This window comes from Balaenoptera physalus (genome assembly GCF_965194825.1).
Source record: "Balaenoptera physalus genome assembly, chromosome: 5".
In the NCBI taxonomy this organism is placed as follows: Eukaryota; Metazoa; Chordata; class Mammalia; order Artiodactyla; family Balaenopteridae; genus Balaenoptera; species Balaenoptera physalus.
Window position 1 is genome coordinate 22,319,549 of NC_138884.1, and position 19,955 is coordinate 22,339,503.

The following is a 19,955-nucleotide window of genomic DNA, read 5'->3' on the forward strand; positions in this document are numbered from 1 at the left end:
CATTAGAATGTGCGTGGAGAAACCCCCATAAGTTTATATCTCTTTATTTCTTCTTGGTTTTTAAAAGTGTTTTAATTGGGGTAAAGCTTAGAATATTGTTTGTCCTAGGTGAACACAATCTGCATCATTTGTACATTATATATGTCTCTTCAAGTACAGATCCTCTTCCCATGTAAAATGTTACAGAGGGTTCCACAGGCTTCCCTTGCTATATGGTCGGTATTTTTGAGATATGTATATAATATGTGTTTGTATACATATAGTAACACTAATCTTAATTTATCCATTCCCCCCACCTTTCCTTTTAGTTGAGCATAGTTTTATTTTCGAACTCTGTGAGTGTCTTTCTCTGGGGAAATATGTTCATTTGTGTCAGTTATTAGATAACGCCTATAAGTGATATCATAGAATATAGGTCTTTTGCTTTCCGACTTACCTCATGTTTCGTGAGTATCTCCAGGCTCATTTGTGGTGCCTCAGAGAGCAATGGTTCGTTGTTTTCCATGGTTAATATTCCATTGTGTACATGGACCACTTCTTCTTTATCCATTCACCTCTTGTTGGATATTTTGATTGCTTCACTGTCTTGGCTATTGTGAATAAGGCTGCACTGCAGCTTTTGCGGCCTGTGTCTTCTCGATTCTTGTCTTCTCAGGTGAGAGGTCCAATGGTGCGCCTGGGGATTGAATGGTACCTCCATTTTTACTTTTAAACACCGCTCCTTTCTTTTCTCATTATTGGCTGTTACCCCTTTACGTCTCACCAGCAGGTAGAGGGTACACAGTTCTCAAAAACCCCTTCAGCATTTATTGTTTGTAGACTTTTTGCTGATGGTCAGTCGACTGGTGTAAGTTGAAACTTTTTGTAGATTAGATTGCATGGGTCTAACACACCCTGAGGTTGAGCTTTTATCCATTTTCCTTTTCTTTTTAAAAGAGCGTGAGTAAAACATAACTCTTCATACTCTCTTCTTAAAACATCTGCCTGTTTTGAATTTTTTTGTCCATTCACTACTTCAGCACAATTTATTTGGGCAGGTGTCTTTTACAGCCCTGAGTCCTTGTGAATGTTAAGTAACCATTAGCTGTGAGTTTAAAGCTGCTCTTGCAGGACACGGCCACATGGTGGCAGCATTTCTTCTTTACCAAATTTGGTAACTGGGGAAACAGAGGCTTAATGGAAGTGGTGTTCTAGGTTGTAAATTAGAATGGAATGTGCCAGGAAAAAGCCCTTTAAGTTTATGTCTCATTACTTCTTGTTCATATTTGTAATTTACTTTTTATTTTTTATCCCAGCAGATTTGATTACATTGGTTTGTTTGCTCTAGGTGTGCAAGATGTGGGTCTTTCACACATATACGTGTATCTTTTCTTCCTCGCATCCTTTTCCCATGTAGGTTATGACACAATGTTGAGTAGTCTTCTCCTGGTCTTCCGTACGTCTTTGGTGGTTATATATTTCACATGGTTTGTATATCTCTGTTAACCCCAATATGGTAATGTATCCAATCCTCATCCCTTTCTATTTGGTGAACCATAATTTTTATAATGAATCTGTGATTGCCTTTCTCTGTGGAAATATCTTCATTGGTATCAATTTTTAAGTAACTCCTGAACGTGATATCATAGGATATATGTATTTTGCTTTCTCACTGACTACACGTGGCGTGATTACGTCTAGACACATCTATGGCGCTGCAAATGGCATTGTTTCATTTTTTTTACTAGCGAATATTCCATCTGTACATGGAGGAGTACTTCTTTGTCCACCCATCTGTTGGTGGACTTTTTGGTTACTTCCATATCTTGGCTATTGTAATACTGTGCAATGCAGATTTGCCTGCCTGTGTCTTTCCAATTCTCTCTTCTTAGATTATAGGTGGAGGAGTGGGCCTGCTGGATCATATGGTAGCTCAATGTTTACGTTTCTAAGGCACCCCCATTCTGTTCTAGTTCGTGGCCCTTTCCAAGTTACGTCCCCCTTGAAGTTGAGGGTTTGCATTTCCCTACAACACCTTCAGCATTTATTGTTTGTAGTTTTCTTCCTGGTGGTTATTCTGACAAGTGTGATCTGATACCTCTTTGTGGCTGAATTCGCACGTGCCTCATATTCCATTGAAATTCAGCTTGAAGGCATGTCCTTTTTATTTTTCAAGCTGTGATTACCCCTTAGTTCTTCAAAGTGTTCTCTTAAAGTATGTGTCACATTTTGAAATGTTTTGGCCATTACCTCCCTGAAGACATTTTGAGGGCAGGTTTCATTTACAGTTCTGCAGTACTTGTTCCTATGAAATGACCATTAGCACAGGCTTTAAAACTGCTTTTGCAGGTAACTGCCAGAGGGCGGCAGCCTTTCTATGTTCCCCACCCTGGTAACTAGGGAAAAGCCCATGCGGCCTGTGGTGTTTCTCGGATATAAATTAGAGTGGAGTGTACCCGGACCAGCCCACACAAGCTGATGTCTCCTTACTTTTGTTGGATTTTTAATTTTTATTTTTATTTTTTATTGGAGTAATTTTCCACTGTGTATGTGGACCACTTCTACTTTGTGCATTCCTCGGTTGATGGACATTTTCATTGCTTCCAAGTGTTGGCTATGGTAAATATTGTTGGAGTGCAGGATTGCCAGCCTGTGACTTTTTGATTCTCATTTTCTCAGGTAATAGGCCGAGCAGTGGTTGTGATTGACTGACAGGTAGCACCGTTTTTCCCTTTTCAAAGCACCTTCTTTGTGTTTTCATTAGTGGCACTTACCCCGTCCCCCTTAGAATCGAGGGTACACATTTCTCCACAATCGCTTCAGCATTTATTGTTTGCAGCATTTATGCTAATGGCCCTGCTGGCTGCTGTGAGCTGATAGGGTTTTGTAATTTGGGTTTGCATGGCTTTGAAAATTCGTAAAACTCATCATTTTTCATCGCCGTTTTCTTTTCTGTTAAAAAAAGGAAACAATTGGGAGTACAATATAACTCTTGATATTGTCTTCTTGGAAGGTTGCCCTCTTTTGAATTTTTAGGTCGATTTTCCACCTCAGACTTTTTTTAGAGAGCAGGTGTCATTTACCGAACTGCAAGTTTTGTGAATATTTAGTGACCTTTAGCAATGGTTTTAAAGTTCCTGTTGTGGGAAGTGACCTGAAGCAGGCAGCATTTCTCCATTCCCAAATCTGGGTAGTAGGGCAGCAGAGCCTTTCTGGAAGTCGTGTTCCTAGGTTGTAAATTACATTGGAATGTGCATGGAGAAAGCCCCATAAGTTTATGTCTCATTATTTCTTCTTGGTTTTAAATTTTTTTTTAATTCGGGTAAAGCTTAGAATATTGTTTGTCCTAGGTGTACACAATCTGGTTCATTTGTACATTATATATATCTATTCAACTACAGATCCTCTTCCCATGTAAAATGTTACAGAAGGTTCCGCACACTTCCCTTGCTATATGGGCGGTCTTTTTGAGATATATAGATAATATGTGTTTGTATACATATAGTAACACTAATCTTAATTTATTCATTCCCCCACCTTTCGTTTTAGATGAGCATAGTTTGTTTTCTAAATCTGTGAGTGTCTTTCTCTGTGCAAATATGTTCATTTGTGTCAGTTATTAGATAACGCCTATAAGTGATATCATAGAATACAGGTCTGTTGCTTTCCAACTTACCTCATCTTTCAAGATTCTCTGCAGACTCATTTGTGGTTCCTCAAAGAGCAATGATTCGTTGTTTTCCATGGCTAATATTCCATTGTGTACATGGACCACTTCTTCTTTATCCATTCACCTGTTGTTGGACATTTTGATTGCTTCACTGTCTTGGCTATTGTGAATAAGGCTGCACTGCAGCTTTTGCGGCCTGTGTCTTCTCGATTCTTGTCTTCTCAGGTGAGAGGTCCATTGGTGCGCCTGCTGGATTGAATGGTACCTCCATTTTTACTTTTAAACACAGCTCCTTTCTTTTCTCATTATTGGCTGTTACCCCTTTACGTCTCACCAGCAGGTAGAGGGTACACAGTTCTCTAAAACCCCTTCAGCATTTATTGTTCGTATACTTTTTGCTGATGGTCAGTCGACTGGTGTAAGTTGAAACTTTTTGTAGATTAGATTGCATGGGTCTAACACACCCTGAGGTTGAGCTTTTATCCATTTTCCTTTTCTTTTTAAAAGAGCGTGAGTAAAACATAACTCTTCATACTCTCTTCTTGAAACATCTGCCTGTTTTGAATTTTTTTGTCCATTCACTACTTCAGCACAATTTTTTAGGGCAGGTGTCCTTTACAGCCCTGAGTCCTTGTGAATGTTAAGTAACCATTAGCTGTGAGTTTAAAGCTGCTCTTGCAGGACACGGACACAAGGTGGCAGCATTTCTTCTTTACCAAATTTGGTAACAGGGGAAACAGAGGCTTAATGGAAGTGGTATTCTAGGTTGTAAATTAGAATGGAATGTGCCAGGAAAAAGCCCTTTAAGTTTATGTCTCATTACTTCTTGTTCATATTTGTAATTTACTTTTTATTTTTTATCCCAGCAGATTTGATTACATTGGTTTGTTTGCTCTAGGTGTGCAAGATGTGGGTCTTTCACACATATACGTGTATCTTTTCTTCCTCGCATCCTTTTCCCATGTAGGTTATGACACAATGTTGAGTAGTCTTCTCCTGGTCTTCCGTACGTCTTTGGTGGTTATATATTTCACATGGTTTGTATATCTCTGTTAACCCCAATATGGTAATGTATCCAATCCTCATCCCTTTCGATTTGGTGGACCATAAGTTTTTTAATGAATCTGTGATTGCCTTTCTCTGTGGAAATATCTTCATTGGTATCAGTTTTTAAGTAACTCCTGATAGTGATATCATAGGATATATGTATTTTGCTTTCTCACTGACTACACGTGGCGTGGTTACGTCTAGACACATCTATGGCGCTGCAAATGGCATTGTTTCATTTTTTTCACTAGCAAATATTCCATCTGTACATGGAGGAGTACTTCTTTGTCCACCCATCTGTTGGTGGACTTTTTGGTTACTTCCATATCTTGGCTATTGTAATACTGTGCAATGCAGATTTGCCTGCCTGTGTCTTTCCAATTCTCTTTTCTTAGATTATAGGTGGAGGAGTGGGCCTGCTGGATCATATGGTAGCTCAATGTTTACGTTTTTAAGGCACCCCCATTCTGTTCTAATTCGTGGTCCTTTCCAACTTATGTCCCACTTGAACTTGAGGCTATGCATTTCTCCACAACACCTTCAGCATTTATTGTTTGTAGTTTTCTTGCTGATGGTTATTCTGACAAGTGTGAGCTGATACCTCTTTGTGGCTGAATTCGCACGTGCTTCATAATCCATTGAAATTGAGCTTGAAGGCATGTCCTTTTTATTTTTCAAGCTGTGATTACCCCTTAGTTCTTCAAAGTGTTCTCTTAAAGTATGTGTCACATTTTGAAATGTTTTGGCAATTACCTCCCTGAAGACATTTTGAGGGCAGGTTTCATTTACAGTTCTGCAGTACTTGTTCCTATGAAATGACCATTAGCACAGGCTTTAAAACTGCTTTTGCAGGTAACTGCCAGAGGGCGGCAGCCTTTCTATGTTCCCCACCCTGGTAACTAGGGAAAAGCCCTTGCGGCCTGTGGTGTTTCTCGGTTATAAATTAGAATGGAGTGTGCCCGGACCAACCCACACAAGCTGATGTCTCCTTACTTTTGTTGGATTTTTAATTTTAACTTTTATTTTTTAATGGAGTAGTTTTCCACTGTGTACGTGGACCACGTCTACTTTGTGCATTCCTCGGTTGATGGACATTTTCATTGCTTCCAAGTGTTGGCTATGGTAAATATTGTTGGAGTGCAGGATTGCCAGCCTGTGACTTTTTGATTCTCATTTTCTCAGGTGATAGGCCCAGCAGTGGTTGTGATTGCCTGACTGGTAGCACCGTTTTTCCCTTTTCAAAGCACCTTCTTTGTGTTTTCATTAGTGGCACGTACCACGTCCCCCTTAGAATCGAGGGTACACATTTCTCCCCAATCGCTTCATTATTTATTGTTTGCAGGATTTATGCTAATGGCCCTGCTGGCTGCTGTGAGCTGATAGGGTTTTGTAATTTGGGTTTGCATGGCTTTGAAAATTCGTAAAACTCATCATTTTTCACCGCCGTTTTCTTTTCTGTTAAAAAAAGGAAACAATTGGGAGTACAATATAACTCTTGATATTGTATTCTTGGAAGGTTGCCCTCTTTTGAATTTTTTGGTCGATTTTCCACCTCAGACTTTTTTTAGAGAGCAGGTGTCATTTACCGAACTGCAAGTTTTGTGAATATTTAGTGACCTTTAGCAATGGTTTTAAAGCTCCTGTTGTGGGAAGTGACCTGAAGCAGGCAGCATTTGTCCATTCCCAAATCTGGGTAGTAGGGCAGCAGAGCCTTTCTGGAAGTCGTGTTCCTAGGTTGTAAATTACATTGGAATGTGCATGGAGAAAGCCCCATAAGTTTATGTCTCATTATTTCTTCTTGGTTTTAAATTTTTTTTTTAATTGGGGTAAAGCTTAGAATATTGTTTGTCCTAGGTGTACACAATCTGGTTCATTTGTACATTATATATGTCTATTCAACTACAGATCCTCTTCCCATGTAAAATGGTACAGAAGGTTCCGCAGACTTCCCTTGCTATATGGTCGGTCTTTTTGAGATATATAGATAATATGTGTTTGTATACATATAGTAACACTAATCTTAATTTATTCATTCCCCCCACCTTTCGTTTTAGATGAGCATATTTTGTTTTCTAAATCTGTGAGTGTCTTTCTCTGTGCAAATATGTTCATTTGTGTCAGTTATTAGATAACGCCTATAAGTGATATCATAGAATACAGGTCTGTTGCTTTCCAAGTTACCTCATCTTTCATGATTCTCTGCAGACTCATTTGTGGTGCCTCAAAGAGCAATGGTTCGTTGTTTTCCATGACTAATATTCCATTGTGTACATGGAACACTTCTTCTTTATCCATTCACCTGTTGTTGGACATTTTGATTGCTTCACTGTCTTGGCTATTGTGAATAAGGCTTCACTGCAGCTTTTGCGGCCTGTGTCTTCTCGATTCTTGTCTTCTCAGGTGAGAGGTCCATTGGTGCGCCTGCTGGATTGAATGGTACCTCCATTTTTACTTTTAAACACAGATCCTTTCTTTTCTCATTATTGGCTGTTACCCCTTTACGTCTCACCAGCAGGTAGAGGGTACACAGTTCTCTAAAACCCCTTCAGCATTTATTGTTCGTATACTTTTTGCTGATGGTCAGTCGACTGGTGTAAGTTGAAACTTTTTGTAGATTAGATTGCATGGGTCTAACACACCCTGAGGTTGAGCTTTTATCCATTTTCCTTTTCTTTTTAAAAGAGCGTGAGTAAAACATAACTCTTCATACTCTCTTCTTAAAACATCTGCCTGTTTTGAATTTTTTTGTCCATTCACTACTTCAGCACAATTTATTTGGGCAGGGTCCTTTACAGCCCTGAGTCCTTGTGAATGTTAAGTAACCATTAGCTGTGAGTTTAAAGCTGCTCTTGCAGGACACGGACACAAGGTGGCAGCATTTCTTCTTTACCAAATTTGGTAACAGGGGAAACAGAGGCTTAATGGAAGTGGTATTCTAGGTTGTAAATTAGAATGGAATGTGCCAGGAAAAAGCCCTTTAAGTTTATGTCTCATTACTTCTTGTTCATATTTGTAATTTACTTTTTATTTTTTATCCCAGCAGATTTGATTACATTGGTTTGTTTGCTCTAGGTGTGCAAGATGTGGGTCTTTCACACATATACGTGTATCTTTTCTTCCTCGCATCCTTTCCCATGTAGGTTATGACACAATGTTGAGTAGTCTTCTCCTGGTCTTCCGTACGTCTTTGGTGGTTATATATTTCACATGGTTTGTATATCTCTGTTAACCCCAATATGGTAATGTATCCAATCCTCATCCCTTTCTATTTGGTGAACCATAAGTTTTATAATGAATCTGTGATTGCCTTTCTCTGTGGAAATATCTTCATTGGTATCAATTTTTAAGTAACTCCTGAACGTGATATCATAGGATATATGTATTTTGCTTTCTCACTGACTACACGTGGCGTGATTACGTCTAGACACATCTATGGCGCTGCAAATGGCATTGTTTCATTTTTTTTACTAGCGAATATTCCATCTGTACATGGAGGAGTACTTCTTTGTCCACCCATCTGTTGGTGGACTTTTTGGTTACTTCCATATCTTGGCTATTGTAATACTGTGCAATGCAGATTTGCCTGCCTGTGTCTTTCCAATTCTCTCTTCTTAGATTATAGGTGGAGGAGTGGGCCTGCTGGATCATATGGTAGCTCAATGTTTACGTTTCTAAGGCACCCCCATTCTGTTCTAGTTCGTGGCCCTTTCCAAGTTACGTCCCCCTTGAAGTTGAGGGTTTGCATTTCCCTACAACACCTTCAGCATTTATTGTTTGTAGTTTTCTTCCTGATGGTTATTCTGACAAGTGTGATCTGATACCTCTTTGTGGCTGAATTCGCACGTGCCTCATAATCCATTGAAATTGAGCTTGAAGGCATGTCCTTTTTATTTTTCAAGCTGTGATTACCCCTTAGTTCTTCAAAGTGTTCTCTTAAAGTATGTGTCACAGTTTGAAATGTTTTGGCCATTACCTCCCTGAAGATATTTTGAGGGCAGGTTTCATTTACAGTTCTGCAGTACTTCTTCCTATGAAATGACCATTAGCACAGGCTTTAAAGCTGCTTTTGCAGGTAACTGCCAGAGGGCGGCAGCCTTTCTATGTTCCCCACCCTGGTAACTAGGGAAAAGCCCTTGCGGCCTGTGGTGTTTCTCGGTTATAAATTAGAGTGGAGTGTGCCCGGACCAACCCACAGAAGCTGATGTCTCCTTAGATTTGTTGGATTTTTAAATTTAATTTTTATTTTTTATTGGAGTAATTTTCCACTGTGTACGTGGACCACTTCTTCTTTGTGCATTCCTCGGTTGATGGACATTTTCATTGCTTCCAAGTGTTGACTATGGTAAATATTGATGGAGTGCAGGATTGCCAGCCTGTGACTTTTTGATTCTCATTTTCTCAGGTGATAGGCCCAGCAGTGGGTGTGATTCACTGACTGGTAGCACCGTTTTTCCCTTTTCAAAGCACCTTCTTTGTATTTTCATTAGTGGCACTTACCACGTCCCCCTTAGAATCGAGGGTACACATTTCTCCACAATCGCTTCAGCATTTATTGTTTGCAGCATTTATGCTAATGGCCCTAGTGGCTGCTGTGAGCTGATAGGATTTTGTAATTTGGGTTTGCATGGCTTTGAAAATTCGTAAAACTCATCATTTTTCACTGCCGTTTTCTTTTCTGTTAAAAAAAGGAAACAATTGGGAGTACAATATAACTCTTGATATTGTCTTCTTGGAAGGTTGCCCTCTTTTGAATTTTTTGGTCGATTTTCCACCTCAGACTTATTTTAGAGAGCAGGTGTCATTTACCGAACTGCAAGTTTTTTGAATATTTAGTGACCTATAGCAATGGGTTTAAAGCTGCTGTTGTGGGAAGTGGCCTCAAGGAGGCAGCATTTCTCCATTCCCAAATCTGGGTAGTAGGGCAGCAGAGCCTTTCTGGAAGTCGTTTTCCTAGGTTGTAAATTACATTAGAATGTGCGTGGAGAAACCCCCATAAGTTTATATCTCTTTATTTCTTCTTGGTTTTTAAAAGTGTTTTAATTGGGGTAAAGCTTAGAATATTGTTTGTCCTAGGTGAACACAATCTGCATCATTTGTACATTATATATGTCTCTTCAAGTACAGATCCTCTTCCCATGTAAAATGTTACAGAGGGTTCCACAGGCTTCCCTTGCTATATGGTCGGTATTTTTGAGATATGTATATAATATGTGTTTGTATACATATAGTAACACTAATCTTAATTTATCCATTCCCCCCACCTTTCCTTTTAGTTGAGCATAGTTTTATTTTCGAACTCTGTGAGTGTCTTTCTCTGGGGAAATATGTTCATTTGTGTCAGTTATTAGATAACGCCTATAAGTGATATCATAGAATATAGGTCTTTTGCTTTCCGACTTACCTCATGTTTCGTGAGTATCTCCAGACTCATTTGTGGTGCCTCAGAGAGCAATGGTTCGTTGTTTTCCATGGTTAATATTCCATTGTGTACATGGACCACTTCTTCTTTATCCATTCACCTCTTGTTGGATATTTTGATTGCTTCACTGTCTTGGCTATTGTGAATAAGGCTGCACTGCAGCTTTTGCGGCCTGTGTCTTCTCGATTCTTGTCTTCTCAGGTGAGAGGTCCATTGGTGCGCCTGCTGGATTGAATGGTACCTCCATTTTTACTTTTAAACACCGCTCCTTTCTTTTCTCATTATTGGCTGTTACTCCTTTACGTCTCACCAGCAGGTAGAGGGTACACAGTTCTCAAAAACCCCTTCAGCATTTATTGTTTGTAGACTTTTTGCTGATGGTCAGTTGACTGGTGTAAGTTGAAACTTTTTGTAGATTAGATTGCATGGGTCTAACACACCCTGAGGTTGAGCTTTTATCCATTTTCCTTTTCTTTTTAAAAGAGCGTGAGTAAAACATAACTCTTCATACTCTCTTCTTAAAACATCTGCCTGTTTTGAATTTTTTTGTCCATTCACTACTTCAGCACAATTTATTAGGGCAGGTGTCTTTTACAGCCCTCAGTCCTTGTGAATGTTAAGTAACCATTAGCTGTGAGTTTAAAGCTGCTCTTGCAGGACACGGCCACATGGTGGCAGCATTTCTTCTTTACCAAATTTGGTAACTGGGGAAACAGAGGCTTAATGGAAGTGGTGTTCTAGGTTGTAAATTAGAATGGAATGTGCCAGGAAAAAGCCCTTTAAGTTTATGTCTCATTACTTCTTGTTCATATTTGTAATTTACTTTTTATTTTTTATCCCAGCAGATTTGATTACATTGGTTTGTTTGCTCTAGGTGTGCAAGATGTGGGTCTTTCACACATATACGTGTATCTTTTCTTCCTCGCATCCTTTCCCATGTAGGTTATGACACAATGTTGAGTAGTCTTCTCCTGGTCTTCCGTACGTCTTTGGTGGTTATATATTTCACATGGTTTGTATATCTCTGTTAACCCCAATATGGTAATGTATCCAATCCTCATCCCTTTCTATTTGGTGAACCATAATTTTTATAATGAATCTGTGATTGCCTTTCTCTGTGGAAATATCTTCATTGGTATCAATTTTTAAGTAACTCCTGAACGTGATATCATAGGATATATGTATTTTGCTTTCTCACTGACTACACGTGGCGTGATTACGTCTAGACACATCTATGGCGCTGCAAATGGCATTGTTTCATTTTTTTTACTAGCGAATATTCCATCTGTACATGGAGGAGTACTTCTTTGTCCACCCATCTGTTGGTGGACTTTTTGGTTACTTCCATATCTTGGCTATTGTAATACTGTGCAATGCAGATTTGCCTGCCTGTGTCTTTCCAATTCTCTCTTCTTAGATTATAGGTGGAGGAGTGGGCCTGCTGGATCATATGGTAGCTCAATGTTTACGTTTCTAAGGCACCCCCATTCTGTTCTAGTTCGTGGCCCTTTCCAAGTTACGTCCCCCTTGAAGTTGAGGGTTTGCATTTCCCTACAACACCTTCAGCATTTATTGTTTGTAGTTTTCTTCCTGGTGGTTATTCTGACAAGTGTGATCTGATACCTCTTTGTGGCTGAATTCGCACGTGCCTCATATTCCATTGAAATTCAGCTTGAAGGCATGTCCTTTTTATTTTTCAAGCTGTGATTACCCCTTAGTTCTTCAAAGTGTTCTCTTAAAGTATGTGTCACATTTTGAAATGTTTTGGCCATTACCTCCCTGAAGACATTTTGAGGGCAGGTTTCATTTACAGTTCTGCAGTACTTGTTCCTATGAAATGACCATTAGCACAGGCTTTAAAACTGCTTTTGCAGGTAACTGCCAGAGGGCGGCAGCCTTTCTATGTTCCCCACCCTGGTAACTAGGGAAAAGCCCATGCGGCCTGTGGTGTTTCTCGGATATAAATTAGAGTGGAGTGTACCCGGACCAGCCCACACAAGCTGATGTCTCCTTACTTTTGTTGGATTTTTAATTTTTATTTTTATTTTTTATTGGAGTAATTTTCCACTGTGTATGTGGACCACTTCTACTTTGTGCATTCCTCGGTTGATGGACATTTTCATTGCTTCCAAGTGTTGGCTATGGTAAATATTGTTGGAGTGCAGGATTGCCAGCCTGTGACTTTTTGATTCTCATTTTCTCAGGTAATAGGCCGAGCAGTGGTTGTGATTGACTGACAGGTAGCACCGTTTTTCCCTTTTCAAAGCACCTTCTTTGTGTTTTCATTAGTGGCACTTACCCCGTCCCCCTTAGAATCGAGGGTACACATTTCTCCACAATCGCTTCAGCATTTATTGTTTGCAGCATTTATGCTAATGGCCCTGCTGGCTGCTGTGAGCTGATAGGGTTTTGTAATTTGGGTTTGCATGGCTTTGAAAATTCGTAAAACTCATCATTTTTCATCGCCGTTTTCTTTTCTGTTAAAAAAAGGAAACAATTGGGAGTACAATATAACTCTTGATATTGTCTTCTTGGAAGGTTGCCCTCTTTTGAATTTTTAGGTCGATTTTCCACCTCAGACTTTTTTTAGAGAGCAGGTGTCATTTACCGAACTGCAAGTTTTGTGAATATTTAGTGACCTTTAGCAATGGTTTTAAAGTTCCTGTTGTGGGAAGTGACCTGAAGCAGGCAGCATTTCTCCATTCCCAAATCTGGGTAGTAGGGCAGCAGAGCCTTTCTGGAAGTCGTGTTCCTAGGTTGTAAATTACATTGGAATGTGCATGGAGAAAGCCCCATAAGTTTATGTCTCATTATTTCTTCTTGGTTTTAAATTTTTTTTTAATTCGGGTAAAGCTTAGAATATTGTTTGTCCTAGGTGTACACAATCTGGTTCATTTGTACATTATATATATCTATTCAACTACAGATCCTCTTCCCATGTAAAATGTTACAGAAGGTTCCGCACACTTCCCTTGCTATATGGGCGGTCTTTTTGAGATATATAGATAATATGTGTTTGTATACATATAGTAACACTAATCTTAATTTATTCATTCCCCCACCTTTCGTTTTAGATGAGCATAGTTTGTTTTCTAAATCTGTGAGTGTCTTTCTCTGTGCAAATATGTTCATTTGTGTCAGTTATTAGATAACGCCTATAAGTGATATCATAGAATACAGGTCTTTTGCTTTCCAACTTACCTCATCTTTCAAGATTCTCTGCAGACTCATTTGTGGTGCCTCAAAGAGCAATGATTCGTTGTTTTCCATGGCTAATATTCCATTGTGTACATGGACCACTTCTTCTTTATCCATTCACCTGTTGTTGGACATTTTGATTGCTTCACTGTCTTGGCTATTGTGAATAAGGCTGCACTGCAGCTTTTGCGGCCTGTGTCTTCTCGATTCTTGTCTTCTCAGGTGAGAGGTCCATTGGTGCGCCTGCTGGATTGAATGGTACCTCCATTTTTACTTTTAAACACAGCTCCTTTCTTTTCTCATTATTGGCTGTTACCCCTTTACGTCTCACCAGCAGGTAGAGGGTACACAGTTCTCTAAAACCCCTTCAGCATTTATTGTTCGTATACTTTTTGCTGATGGTCAGTCGACTGGTGTAAGTTGAAACTTTTTGTAGATTAGATTGCATGGGTCTAACACACCCTGAGGTTGAGCTTTTATCCATTTTCCTTTTCTTTTTAAAAGAGCGTGAGTAAAACATAACTCTTCATACTCTCTTCTTAAAACATCTGCCTGTTTTGAATTTTTTTGTCCATTCACTACTTCAGCACAATTTATTTGGGCAGGTGTCCTTTACAGCCCTGAGTCCTTGTGAATGTTAAGTAACCATTAGCTGTGAGTTTAAAGCTGCTCTTGCAGGACACGGACACAAGGTGGCAGCATTTCTTCTTTACCAAATTTGGTAACAGGGGAAACAGAGGCTTAATGGAAGTGGTATTCTAGGTTGTAAATTAGAATGGAATGGGCCAGGAAAAAGCCCTTTAAGTTTATGTCTCATTACTTCTTGTTCATATTTGTAATTTACTTTTTATTTTTTATCCCAGCAGATTTGATTACATTGGTTTGTTTGCTCTAGGTGTGCAAGATGTGGGTCTTTCACACATATACGTGTATCTTTTCTTCCTCGCATCCTTTTCCCATGTAGGTTATGACACAATGTTGAGTAGTCTTCTCCTGGTCTTCCGTACGTCTTTGGTGGTTATATATTTCACATGGTTTGTATATCTCTGTTAACCCCAATATGGTAATGTATCCAATCCTCATCCCTTTCTATTTGGTGGACCATAAGTTTTTTAATGAATCTGTGATTGCCTTTCTCTGTGGAAATATCTTCACTGGTATCAATTTTTAAGTAACTCCTGAAAGTGATATCATAGGATATATGTATTTTGCTTTCTCACTGACGACACGTGGCGTGGTTACGTCTAGACTCATCTATGGCGCTGCAAATGGCATTGTTTCATTTTTTTCACTAGCGAATATTCCATCTGTACATGGAGGAGTACTTCTTTGTCCACCCATCTGTTGGTGGACTTTTTGGTTACTTCCATATCTTGGCTATTGTAATACTGTGCAATGCAGATTTGCCTGCCTGTGTCTTTCCAATTCTCTCTTCTTAGATTATAGGTGGAGGAGTGGGCCTGCTGGATCATATGGTAGCTCAATGTTTACGTTTTTAAGGCACCCCCATTCTGTTCTAGTTCGTGGCCCTTTCCAACTTACGTCCCACTTGAAGTTGAGGGTATGCATTTCTCCACAACACCTTCACCATTTATTGTTTGTAGTTTTCTTGCTGATGGTTATTCTGACAAGTGTGAGCTGATACCTCTTTGTGGTTGAATTCGCATGTGCCTCATAATCCGTTGAAATTCAGCTTTAAGGCATGTCCTTTTTATTTTTCAAGCTGTGATTACCCCTTAGTTCTTCAAAGTGTTCTCTTAAAGTATGTGTCACATTTTGAAATGTTTTGGCCATTACCTCCCTGAAGACATTTTGAGGGCAGGTTTCATTTACACTTCTGCAGTACTTATTCTTATGAAATGACCATTAGCACAGGCTTTTTTTTTTTTCACACACACACACTGTATTTTATTTTTACAAGAGATAAATAGACTGACACCAAGCATTGTACATGGATGACCACAACAAAAGCAACAATGATTGCAATTACCAAACATGAAACACACTCATACTATGTCATAATATTGACATTCAGTCCAGTAATCCTCCACTGTAACAGCTCCTTTACTTTGCAGTGAAAATTGATTTGTATATTCTTTGCCTCTGAGTCCTTGTGGGATTTTTTTTTTTAATTCAGACAGAAAGTCACAAAAATTATACTCATCCTCATCAGTTCACTCAGTCCCATGTAATTAATTGTTTTTTTTCATCTTGATCTTTTGTTAGCACTTTTATGAGTTCATCAGTTTTTCATCAGACTTCTGAAAATGCTTATTCATTCAGTTCAGCAGTACAGTCAGTTACCAGAAACCTGTACTTGTCAGAGTCTTTTCCATGAATTTCTTGAAGATGAAACCCTTTTATAGGAACATATTTGCAAAATCATCAGAGTACACCCAGAACTGTCTGTAAATGACAAAAGACTTAAAAATGACCACGGTAAAAGATTTGATGAAAGTTCATAATAATGCAGTTGACAAGAAAATTAGTTATTTCTGAGATATACATTTTAAAGTAATAACTAGGATTATTACTTATAACATTATACCAGAACATATAAGATTTTTAGAAATTTCATGTAATGTCTGAAACATTTATATTAACATATTTCCATACATATTTCCATACAAATACAAATATAAAATTTTTAGAAATTTCATGTAATGTCTGAAACATTTATATTAACATATTTCCATACATATTTCCATACAAATACAAATATAAGATTTTTAGGAATTTCATGTAATGTCTGAAACATTTATATTAACATATTTCCATACAAATAACCCAATGAAAGTTTAGTATTAGTTGTTTTGTTTGTTTTTTTATACAGCAGGTTCTTATTAGGCATCAATTTTATACACATCAGTGTATACATGTCAGCACACCACCATCCCCACCTCACTGCAGTTTTCCCCCCTTGGTGTCCATATGTCCATTCTCTACATCTGTGTCTCAACTTCTGCCCTGCAAACTGGCTCATCTGTACCATTTTTCTAGGTTCCACATACATGCATTAATATATGATATTTGTTTTTCTCTTTCTGACTTACTTCACTCTGTATGACAGTCTCTAGATCCATCCACGTCTCAACAAATGACTCAATTTCATTCCTTTTTATGGCTGAGTAATATTCCATTGTATATATGTACCACAACTTCTTTATCCATTCGTCTGTTGATGGGCATTTAGGTTGCTTCCATGACCTGGCTATTGTAAATAGTGCTGCAATGAAAATTCGGGTGCATGTGTCTTTTTGAATTATGGTTTTCTCTGGGTATATGCCCAGTAGTGGGATTGCTGGGTCATATGGTAATTCTATTTTTAGTTTTTTAAGGAACCTCCATATTGTTCTCCATAGTGGCTGTATCAATTTACATTCCCACCAACAGTGCAAGAGGGTTCCCTTTTCTCCACACCCTCTCCAGCATTTGTTGTTTGTAGATTTTCTGATGATGCCCATTCTAACAGGAGTGAGGTGATACCTCATTGTAGTTTTGATTTGCATTTCTCTAATAATTAGTGATGTTGAGCAGCTTTTCATGTGCTTCTTGGCCGTCTGTATGTCTTCTTTGGAGAAATGTCTATTTAGGTCTTCTGCCCATTTTTGGATTGGGGTGTTTGTTTCTTTGATATTGAGCTGAATGAGCTGTTTATATATTTTGGAGATTAATCCTAGCACAGGCTTTAAAACTGCTTTTGCAGGTAACTGCCAGAGGGCGGCAGCCTTTCTATGTTCCCAACCCTGGTAACTAGGGAAAAGCCCTTGCGGCCTGTGGTGTTTCTCGGTTATAAATTAGAGAGGAGTGTGCCCGACACACCCACACAAGCTGATGTCTCCTTAGTTTTGTTGGATTTTTAAATTTAATTTTTATTTTTTTTGGAGTAATTTTCCACTGTGTACGTGGACCACTTCTTCTTTGTGCATTCCTCGGTTGATGACATTTTCAATGCTTCCAAGTGTTGGCTATGGTAAATATTGTCGGAGTGCAGGATTGCCAGCCTGTGACTTTTTGATTCTCATTTTCTCAGGTGATAGGCCCAGCAGTGGGTGTGATTCACTGACTGGTAGCACCGTTTTTCCCTTTTCAAAGCACCTTCTTTGTATTTTCATTAGTGGCACTTACCACGTCCCCCTTAGAATCGAGGGTACACATTTCTCCACAATCGCTTCAGCATTTATTGTTTGCAGCATTTATGCTAATGGCCCTACTGGCTGCTGTGAGCTGATAGGGTTTTGTAATTTGGGTTTGCATGGCTTTGAAAATTCGTAAAACTCATCATTTTTCACTGCCGTTTTCTTTCCTATTAAAAAAAGGAAACAATTGGGAGTACAATATAACTCTTGATATTGTCTTCTTGGAAGGTTGCCCTCTTTTGAATTTTTTGGTCGATTTTCCACCTCAGACTTATTTTAGAGAGCAGGTGTCATTTACCGAACTGCAAGTTTTGTGAATATTTAGTGACCTATAGCAATGGGTTTAAAGCTGCTGTTGTGGGAAGTGGCCTCAAGGAGGCAGCATTTCTCCATTCCCAAATCTGGGTAGTAGGGCAGCAGAGCCTTTCTGGAAGTCGTTTTCCTAGGTTGTAAATTACATTAGAATGTGCGTGGAGAAACCCCCATAAGTTTATATCTCATTATTTCTTCTTGGTTTTTAAAAGTGTTTTAATTGGGGTAAAGCTTATAATATTGTTTGTCCTAGGTGAACACAATCTGGATCATTTGTACATTATATATGTCTCTTCAAGTACAGATCCTCTTCCCATGTAAAATGTTACAGAGGTTTCCGCAGGCCTCCCTTGCTATATGGTCGGTATTTTTGAGATATGTATATAATATGTGTTTGTATACATATAGTAACACTAATCTTAATTTATCCATTCCTGCCACCTTTCCTTTTAGTTGAGCATAGTTTTATTTTCGAACTCTGTGAGTGTCTTTCTCTGGGGAAATATGTTCATTTGTGTCAGTTATTAGATAACGCCTATAAGTGATATCATAGAATATAGGTCTTTTGCTTTCCGACTTACCTCATGTTTCGTGAGTATCTCCAGACTCATTTGTGGTGCCTCAGAGAGCAATGGTTCGTTGTTTTCCATGGTTAATATTCCATTGTGTACATGGACCACTTCTTCTTTATCCATTCACCTCTTGTTGGATATTTTGATTGCTTCACTGTCTTGGCTATTGTGAATAAGGCTGCACTGCAGCTTTTGCGGCCTGTGTCTTCTCGATTCTTGTCTTCTCAGGTGAGAGGTCCATTGGTGCGCCTGCTGGATTGAATGGTACCTCCATTTTTACTTTTAAACACAGCTCCTTTCTTTTCTCATTATTGGCTGTTACCCCTTTACGTCTCACCAGCAGGTAGAGGGTACACAGTTCTCAAAAACCCCTTCAGCATTTATTGTTTGTAGACTTTTTGCTGATGGTCAGTCGACTGGTGTAAGTTGAAACTTTTTGTAGATTAGATTGCATGTGACTAACACTCCCTGAGGTTGAGCTTTTATCCATTTTCCTTTTTTTTAAAAAGAGTGTGAGTAAAACTTAACTCTTCATACTCTCTTCTTGAAACATTTGCCTGTTGTGAATTTTTTTGTCCATTCCCTACTTCAGCACACTTTTTTAGGGCAGGTGTCCTTTACAGCCCTGAGTCCTTGTGAATGTTAAGTAACCATTGGCTGTGAGTTTAAAGCTGCTCTTGCAGGACACGGCCACATGGTGGCAGCATTTCTTCTTTACCAAATTTGGTAACTGGGGAAACAGAGGCTTAATGGAAGTGGTGTTCTAGGTTGTAAATTAGAATGGAATGTGCCAGGAAAAAGCCCTTTAAGTTTATGTCTCATTACTTCTTGTTCATATTTGTAATTTACTTTTTATTTTTTATCCCAGCAGATTTGATTACATTGGTTTGTTTGCTCTAGGTGTGCAAGATGTGGGTCTTTCACACATATACGTGTATCTTTTCTTCCTCGCATCCTTTTCCCATGTAGGTTATGACACAATGTTGAGTAGTCTTCTCCTGGTCTTCCGTACGTCTTTGGTGGTTATATATTTCACATGGTTTGTATATCTCTGTTAACCCCAATATGGTAATGTATCCAATCCTCATCCCTTTCTATTTGGTGAACCATAAGTTTTATAATGAATCTGTGATTGCCTTTCTCTGTGGAAATATCTTCATTGGTATCAATCTTTAAGTAACTCCTGAAAGTGATATCATAGGATATATGTATTTAGCTTTCTCACTGACTACACGTGGCGTGGTTACGTCTAGACTCATCTATGGCGCTGCAAATGTCATTGTTTCATGTTTTTCACTAGCGAATATTCCATCTGTACATGGAAGAGTACTTCTTTGTCCACTAATCTGTTGGTGGACTTTTTTCTTACTTCCATATCTTGGCTATTGTAATACTGTGCATTGCAGATTTGCCTGCCTGTGTCTTTCCAATTCTCTCTTCTTAGATTATAGGTGGAGGAGTGGGCCTGCTGGATCATATGGTAGCTCAATGTTTACATTTTTGAGGCACCCCCATTCTGTTCTAGTTCGTGGCCCTTTCCAACTTACGTCCCACTTGAAGTTGAGAGTATGCATTTCTCCACAACTCCTTCAGTATTTATTTTTTGTAGTTTTCTTGCT